The sequence below is a fragment of the Marmota marmota genome, unplaced genomic scaffold, assembly GCF_001458135.2.
Source record: "Marmota marmota marmota unplaced genomic scaffold, marMar, whole genome shotgun sequence".
In the NCBI taxonomy this organism is placed as follows: domain Eukaryota; kingdom Metazoa; phylum Chordata; class Mammalia; order Rodentia; family Sciuridae; genus Marmota; species Marmota marmota.
Genome location: NW_025999842.1, coordinates 61786216 through 61795936, shown reverse-complemented (window position 1 = coordinate 61795936; position 9721 = coordinate 61786216). Strand labels below are relative to the sequence as shown.

The 9721-nt window shown below is 32.9% G+C and overlaps 1 protein-coding gene across 8 annotated transcripts in view; it reads right to left on the bottom strand.

The window, feature by feature from the left end:
- Adgb (androglobin) overlaps window positions 1-9721 on the bottom strand; it is a 160161-nt gene that overhangs the window by 8466 nt on the left and 141974 nt on the right. The window lies entirely within an intron of this gene.

Sequence of the window (9721 nt, the reverse complement as noted above, 5' to 3'; positions counted from 1 at the left end):
TTTTTTTTTTTTTTTTTGAGGACCGCCATAATGTTTTCCATAATGGCTGTATTAATTTACATTTCTACTAGTGTTCCCTTTTCTCCATATCCTCACAAACTTTTTTTCACTTTTTGAAAAAAAACACTTCTATGGAAGCAAGGTGATATTTCAATGCAGCCTTTAATTTGCATTTTCCTGATCATTAGTGATGTTGAGCATTTTTTACACATACTTGTGGGCCATTTGTATGTCGTTTTTTGAGAAATGTCTATTTAATTCTACTGCTAATTTTCTAGTTGGATTGTTTGGTGTTTGTTATCATTTTGTTTTTATTTGCTATTTAGATTTTGAGTTCCTTATATGTTCTGGATATTAATTCCTTTTCAGATGTTTGGTTTCAGATAATCTCTTTACTTTTAGAATTATTTCCTCTGATGTGAAGAGGACCTTTATCCTTTATCAATTCACTTTATGTAACTTTATGTAATTTCATTTTTTGATGTAATAAAACTTAATATAATGACATTTGTGCATTTTTGCCTTTTTTGTGCTTCTGAAGTCTTCTCTAAAATATCCTTACCAATTTCAATATTTTAAAGTACTTCTCTTATGTTTTCTTCTAGAAGATTCATGAGTTTCAGGCTTTATTTGTAAGTCTTTAATTTTGAGTTGATTTTCATGACTTATCAGATACAGAAATATAGTTTGATTCTTCTGTATGTGAATACCAAATTTTCTCAGCAACATTTATTGAAAAGAATATCCTTTCTCCAATGTGTGATCTTAGCAATTTTGTTGAAATGTAGTTGGCTGTAGATGTTTGGGTTTACTTCTAGTCTCTTTATTCTGCTCCATTGGTCTATGTGCCTGCTTTTATGCCAATACTATGCTATTTTGATTATTGCAGCATTGTAGTTATTTTGAAATCAGTAAGCCTAATGTCTCCTTTTTTCTTTTTGATCAAGATTGTTATTTTTTGTAATTCTAAACAAAATTTAGGATTGTTTTATATAGTTCTGTGAAGAACACCATTGTTATTTCGATAGGGATTGCATTGAATCTAGATTTCTTTGTGTAGAATGGACTTTTTAACATTACTTTAGTCCTTGGACATGGAATGTCTTTCCATTTGGTAGGTCTTCTTCAATTTATTTTATCAATGTTTAATACTCCCTATTGTAGGTACCTTTTACCTCTGGTTCAATGTATTCTTTGGTACTTTATTTTATTTTTGTAGCTATTATAAATGGAATTGATTTCTTGGTTTTTATTTCATATAATTCACTCTTAGCATTAATTTTTCTATATTGATTTTGTATTCTGCAATTTTGGCTAATTTATTTATTTGTTCTAATAATTTATTTGTTCTAATTTCCTGGTGAAATCTTTCAGGTTTTCTATATATATGTTTTGTCATGAGCAAAGGTGACAATTTGACTTTTTTTTCCAATTTGGATATCGTGCATTGTTTTTTTCTTCATGGATTGTTTGCTTTGGCTAGGACTTTCAATGCTATTTTGTTTGCTTCTTCTCTCCCTACTTCCTTTTCTCCCTATCCAGGGTCCCTTTTTTCTATTGTATTAGTCTCACTTCAATTTTTATGAGACCACTCACCCACCTTTATTTTCCTCTTTCCTTTTTAGCTTCCAAATATGAAAGAAAATGTACAACCCCTGAATATCTTATTTTGCCTAAAGAAATGTTCACAAGTTTCATCTATTTTCCTTCAAATGACATAATTTTATTTTTCTTTATGGCTGAATAAAACTTCATTGAGTGTATATACCACATTTCTTTATCTGTTCATCCAATGTCGGATACCTTTGCTGATTCCATAGTTTGGCTATTGTGAATTGTGCTGCTATAAATGTTAGTATGCCTGTGTCACCATAGTATGATGGCTTTAATTCTTTAGGGTAAATACTGAGGAGTGCTACAGCTGGGTCATATGGTGGTTCTATTCCTACTCTTCTGAGGAACAGACATGCTGATTTCCATAGCAGTTGTATTAATTTATAGTCCCATTAACAGTATAGAAGTGTTCCTTTTTCTTCACATCCTTTCTAACATTTATTATTATTATTTGTATTCTTGATGGCTGCCATTCTAACTGGAGTGGGATGAAATTTCAGTGTACTTTTTTTTAAAAAAAAAAATTCCTTTCCCTAATTTTTAATGACAGTGAACATTTTTTTCATATATTTGTCGGCCACTTGTAATTCTCCTTTTGAGAAGTGTCTACTTAGTTCATTTTCCCATTATCAATTGGGCTTTCTTGTATTAACTTTTTTGAGTTCTTTGTATGTTCTGAATATTAATCCTTTATCAGGAGAGCAGCAAGCAAAAGTTTTCTCCTGTTCTGTAGGTTCTTTCTTCACATTCTTATTTCCTTTGTTGCATCTTCTTAATATGATGCTATTCAATTTATTGACTATTGGCATTATTTTCTGAACTATAGGAGTTCTATTGAGAAAGATATTGCCCGCACCTATATGTTGGAATGTTGACTCTGTTTCTTCTATGAGTTGTATAGTTTGTGGTCTAATTCGTAGGTCTTTGGTTCATTTTGAGTTGACATTGGTTCAGGTTGAGAAATAAGAATCTAGTCTCACTTTGCTACATATGGATGACAAGTTTTCCCTGCACCTTTTGTTATAAAGCCTGGATTTTTCTCTACTACATTTTTTGGCACCTTTGTCAAAGATTATGGCTATCTCTGAGGTTTTGTCTCTGTGTCTTCTATTCTCTACCATTGGTCTATGTGTCTGTTTTTATATCAGAACCATGACATTTTTTTATTACAACTCTGTAGTATAATTTGAAGACAAGTATTGTGATGCCTCCAACATTACTTTTTTGGCTTAGAATTACTTTGGATGTTCTAGGTCTTTCTTCCAAATAAATTTTAGGACTTTTTTTTCTTGTTCTGTAAAGAATGTCCTTGGTAATTCAATGGGGATTACACTGAATCTGTATATTGCTTTTGATGTCATGGACATTTTAACAATATTAATTCTGCATATCCATGAGTATGGGAGTCCATTCCATCTTCCTGTGTCTTCCTCAATTTCTTTCTTCAGTGTTCTATAGTTTTTATTGTAGAAGTTTTTCGCCTCCTTGGTTAGGTCTATTCCTAGAATTTTTTTTTGAGGGTATTATGAATGGAATTCTTTTCCTGATTTTTGTTCTCAGCAGATTCATTATGAATGTACAGGAACCCTGTTGATTTTTGTATGTCAATTTTGTAGCCTGCTCCTTTGCTGAATTTATTAACTCTAGCAGTCTTCTGATGGAGCTTTTTGGATCTTCTAAGTATAGGATCACATCATCTGCAAACAATGATAATTTGACTTCTTCCTTTCCTATTTTTATTCCCTTTCATTTCCTTCTCTTGCCTAATTGATCTAGCTAAAGTTTATAGTACTATTGAACAGGAGTATTGAAAGTGGGGATCCTTGTCTTGTTCCAGATTTTAAAGGAAATATTTTCAGCTTTTCCCCATTTACTATGATGTTGGTTTGGGGTTGGTTGTGTATAACCTTTATGATGTTGAGGTAGGTTCCCTTTATTACTAGTTTCTTCAGTGTTTTTTGTCATGAGTGCGTGCTGAATTTTTTAAAAAGCTTTCTCTGTGTCATTGAGATGACTAAATGATTTTTGTCCTTAATTCTACTTATATGATGAATTACAATTATTGTTTTGTGTGTATATTAAACCATCCTTGCATCCTGAGATAAGGCCAACCTGGCTATGATGTGTAATCTTAATATTGACTATCATTTGCTATCACTCTTCTACATGTGGATGACAAGTTTCCCCTGCACCTTTTGTTATAAGCCTGGATTTTCTCTACTATATTTTTTCTACAATAGCATTTGCTAATACTTTATTTAGGAATTTTGCCTGTAAGTTCATCTGGGATATTGGTCTGTAGTTTTCTTTCCTTGAAGTGTCCTTATCTAGTTTTGATGTGAGTATAATACTGGCTTAATAGAATGCATTTGGAAGTGTTCCATCCCTTTCCATTTCAGAGAATAAATTAAGGAGAATTGGCATTAGTTCTTCTTTAAAGGTCTGGCAGAATTCAGCTGAGAATCCATCTGATCCTGAGCTTTGTTGTTGTTGTTGTTGGAAGGCTTTCTATAACTACTTCTATTTCATTGCTAATTATTAGTCTGATAAAGTTTTCTATGTCCCATTGGTTTAATTTTGACAGGCCATGTATGTCAAGAAATGTATCCATTTTCTCTAGGTTTTCCAATTTATTAGAATATACATCTCAAAATAGTCCCTAATGAATCTCTGTGATGTTTGTAATGATTTCTCCTTTTTCATTCCAATTTTTTCTTTTCCATTTTTCTTTTGATTAATTTGGCTATGGGCCTATCAATCTCAGTTATCTTTTGAAAGCATCAACTCATTGTTTCATTGATCCTTTGTACTGTTTGTTTTATTCTAAATTTTACTTTTTACCTTCCTTCTGCTTGTTATGAAATTTGTTTGTTCTTGTTTCTCAAGGACCTCGAGATGCATCAAGTTGTTTACTCCGAATTTTTCTGATTTTCTTATGTAGGCACTTATAGCTATAAACACTCTTCTTAGAAACATCTTCATAGTCCAGAAATAATTTTGGTATGTCATATCTCTATTTTTGTTTGATTCTAAGAATTTTTAAATTTCTCCTGATTTGTTCTGTCATTCATTCGTCATTCAAAAGTGTATTGTTCAATTTCCATGTTTTTATATTCCTCTTCTTAAATTTTATTTTATTGGTTCTTACTGGTTAGACATAACAGTAGAATTGATTTTGATAAAATTATACAAGCATAGGCTATATCTTATTCTAATTGGAACCCCATTTCTTGTGGGTAGGCACGATGGTAGGGTTCAATTAGGTAATTTAATATGCATACACAGGAAAATTATGTTGAATTTATTCTACTGTCTTTCCTATTCCCCTCCCTTTCTTTTATTCCTCTTTGTCTAATCTACTGAACTTCTCTTCTCTAACTGCCCCTCCTCTCTTTATTGTGGTTTAGTTTCCATACATCAGTGAAAACTTTTGGCCTTTGGGTTTGAGGATTGGCTTATTTCACTTAGCATGATATTCTTAAGATCCACCCATGTACTGGAAAACATCACAAAGTCACTCTTCTTTAGTTCTCAGTAATATTCCATCATGTATATATACCACAATTTCTCTATCCATTCATCTGTAATGGACATCCAGGTTGGTTTAATAGCTAAACTATTGTACTGCTATAAACATTGATGTGAGAAAACTGGGTCAAATGGTGGTTATGTTCCAGTTTTTTGAGGAATCTCTGTACTGCTTTCCAGAGTGGTTGTACCAATTTGCAATCCCACCAGCAATGTTTGAGAGCTCCCTTTTTCTCACATCCTTGCCAACATTTGCTGTTACATGTATTCTTGGTAACTGCCATTCTGGCTGGAGTTCTATGGAATCTCAGTGTAGTTTTAATTTGCATTTCTCTGATTGCTAGAGATGTTGAACACTTTTTCATATATTTGTTGATCATTTGTATTTCTTCTTTTTAGAAGGGTCTGTTCAATTACCTTCCTTACTTATTGATTGGATTTTTATTATTATTTATTATTATTATTATTATTATTATTAGTAGTAGTAGTAGTAGTAGTAGTAGTAGTAGTAAGCTTTTGTAGTTCTTTGTATATTCTGGAAATAACACTCTATATGAGATGTAGATGGATAAGATTTTCTCCCATTGTGTAGATTCTCTCCTCACATTCTTAATTCTCTTGCTTGTTTCTTTTTCTTTCTTTCACTGAGCCACATCCTTACCCCTCTTAAATTTTATTTAGATACAGGATCTAGCTTAATTGCTTAGGGCCTTGCTAAGTTGCTGAGGCTGGTTTTGAACTCATGATGCTCCTGCCTCAGCCTCCCCAGCCACTGATTGTTCCCTTTACCAGTATGAAGTGAACTTCTTTGTCTCTTCTGATTAATTTTAGCTTAATTACAGGTGTGTGCCATTGTGCCCGACCTGATTCTTTCTTTTGCTATGAAGAAACATCATAATTTGATGCCATTTCATTTATTGAATTTTTATTTTATTTCTTGTACTTTACGTGTCTTGTTCAGGAATTCAGTTCCTGTGCCAATATGTTGAAATGTTTTGCCACATTTTGTTCTAGTAGGTGCGGAGTTTCTGGTCTAATACCTAGGTCTTTGATCCACTTAGAGTTGATTTTTTTTCCTGCATGGAGGTAAGGATTAACTTTCATTCTATTACATATGGATTTCTAGTTTTCCCAGCATCATTTGTTGAAGAGGTTATCCCTTCTCCAGGGTGTGTTTCTGGAACTTTGTCTAGTATAAGGTAACTGTATTTATGAGGGTTTCTATCTGTGTCTTCTATTCTGTTCCATTGGTCTTCTTGCCTATTTTAGTGCCAATACTATGCTGTTTTTGTTACTATAGTGCTGTAGTATAATTTAAGGTCTGGTGTTTATATTTCTATAGAGTCTCTTTTGGTTGATTTCTAATTTCATTTCATTTTACTCTTATAAGATATAAGAAATTATATCTTTTTTTATTTTCTAAGAGTTGCTTTGTGGCCTAAAATATGACTCATTTTGGAGGAGTTTCCATGAGTCACTGAGAAGAAAGTGTATTTGCCTGTGTTTTATGAAATATTCTATAGATATCTGTTAAGTCCACTGGATTTATAATAATTTTTAAGCTCAAAAGAGTCTTTACTGAGTTTACATCTGGATGAAAGAGGTATGTTGAAATGACCCAGTATTATTATATTCTAATTTGTATAGTGTCCATTTTATGTGATTAGGTGCACCAACATTTGGGGCATAAATATTTACTATAATTATATATTTTTTGATTGTTCCCTTTACCAGTATGAAGCGAACTTCTTTGTCTCTTCTGATTAATTTTAGCTTAAAATCTACTTTTTCACAGATGAGTGTATTTTCTCCTGATTGTTTTCTGGCTCCACTGGAATGGTATATAAATTTTCATCCTTTCACTTTCAGCCTGTGGCTATCTTTGCCTTTCCGTGAGTCTCTTGGCAACGTATAGTTGGATCTTGTTTTTTAATTCATTCTGCCAATTTATGTCTTTTAATTGCAGAATTGATACCATTTACATTAAATGTTATCATAGAGTGATATTAATTCCTGTCATTTCAATTTATTTCCAATTTCTTTCTAATGTTTAATTTGATCTTGTTTCTCATTTGCTTAGCTGCTGTTCAAAGGAGACTTAGTAATGTGTTAGTCATAAGGTTTTGTTTTTTATTTTCTCTGTGTGAATTTAAGTATTTTCTGTTGTTTTAACTTAATTTCTATGAATTATTTGAGCTTCTGCTTCTCTTGGAAGGTTTTTATTGCTAATTTTATTCTGAAGGATAGATTGTGTGAATATAGAGAAGTTGGTTGACAATTCTTTTTCTTTTTCTTTTTCTTTTTTTTTCAATACAATGCCTTTATTTTTATGTGGTGCTGAGGATCGAACCTGGGTCCCGCCCATGCTAGGCGAGTGCTCTACCGCTGAGCCACAATCCCAGCCCCGATAATTATTTTTCTTTCAGGACTGGGAACACATGATTCTAAGTCCACTGGATTTTAGAGTTTGTGTTGAGGAATTTAAAGTAATTCCTTGGAATTCCTCTAAATGTGACCTGACATTTTTATCTTGAGGTTATTAAAATTCTTCCTTTGTTCTGTATTTTAGGCATTTTAATTATAATTTGTCATGGGGATGTTCTTTTTTGATATTGCCTATATTCCAAAGGTTTGGGAACTTTTTAGTAATTTCCCTGAAGAAGTTGTCCATTCCAAAAGCCTATATCTCACAACCCTTTTCAATTCCAATGATTCTTAACTGGGTATTTTAATGTTGTCCCAAAGTTCTTGTTTATTCTGATCATAGTTAATTATTTTCTTTTCTTTAATACTGTCTGAATGCTCAAGGTCAGTGACTTTGTCTTCCAGTTCTGAGATTCTGTCCAGTGTAGCCTACTCTATCAGAGAAACATTCAACTGGACATTTTATTTGATTTATTGTGTATTTCATTTCCAGTATTTCCTCTCCTTACTTGTCCTCTACTGACTTGCTTAATGCATACAATTGTTTTTATATGTTTCCTTAGAATTCAGCAATTATTTGTTATAATAATTTGAATTCTTTATCTTGTATTTCATCCATTTCAAAATCTCTGTAGTTGCTGATGAATTATGAACTTTAGAAGGCCTTGGGTTACCTTGCTTTTTCATAATTCTTATATTCCTATGTTGGATTTTATGCACATGTTGGGATAAACTTCTCTTCCACGCTTATGTATGAGGCTTTTGTAGGGCACAGCATTCTCTTGCCAAAGAGTCCTAGAGTGATCTAGATTGAGACCCTTCATAGGTGTGTTATCCACAGACTTTGTGCTCATTCTATCTGTTTTTGCTACAGAAGTAGATGTCCATGAGTGAGACCTAAGACTCCTCCCCTACAGCTATTCCTACTTGGGGCCTTGTTGGGGGTTTTGCCTCTTCTATTCTTTGTATTAAAGTGTAACTGAGGTTTGAGTGTCGTTAAGTTTTGTGTTCAGCAATGTATACTTTCTTTGGACTGGGTGTATTTCAGCAGCAGAGTTTCTACCCTGTGAGCTTGAAGTGTTCCTAGAGATTTCCAACACATTACTAAGAAGCAGGAATCCCATTTCTTGAATCCTGATTTATGGATCAACTGAAAACAGCCTTCCTCTAATCCACTATCTCAATACACCATTTGAAAAGCAGAGATTCCATTATTTGCTTTTTATAATCCACAGAGGCTTACATGAGATAATACATATAAAGTCACTCTACAAATTAAATATTAATATAAAGGGAATTCCAATAAGTGTTAGTGCCACTGTCATGTGTATCATTGCTTATTAAATAGGCACTTTGTTTTCCATCAGCTCAGATATATCAGAATCTCTTATTTGTACAGTAAGAGAGGGGTCTTTGAATGTTGTAATTTTCCTCTTTACTATAGAAATCACTCAAGGCCATGTTTTACTCTTAAAACCCTTCTTAACTTTAAAATTCTCAGAATGAGTCAGCAATATTGAGAGTAGAACCAACACTGTAGTTTTTGAGAATATTTCCTTCCTAAATATTATTCTTTCTAGCTTGAGTTCTGAACAAGTGGAGAAACAAAGAATAACCGTTATTATTGATTCAGGTTAAATTAGAGATGAAGTTTGATGTGAGAAATAGAAAGACCATTTTCACAGAACCCCAGGGTTGGCAGACTCCTCCAGCCCATTGGGTTGCTCAGGGAGAAGCACATATTCAGGCTCCCGTGGGGGCCAGGCTCCCAATGGATTCCTTCCAAATGTATCAATAAATAAGACACTTAGCCCCAACTGGACTGAAAAAGTCCAGGAGTTTCTTAGGAATAATCACTCATCATGGAAACCAGGAGTGTGGAATGTCATTTCCCTGTAAAACCTTCCATCAAATATTTTGATTCATTTTAGTGGAGAATTATAAACCACATAGACACAAGTCAAGTCAATGTGACTCCTGTACCTCTGAAAATTGCTCTCTTTCAGCATTTTATAAATAAAATACTTAAAATGTAAAAAAAAATCTATCATATAGCATGCTGTAGATAAAAGAATGTGAATGGCATTTTCAGTATTTGTAGCCACAGAAAACTTATACACAAACATACACAAAAAAATACCTGCTAATTTGTTTT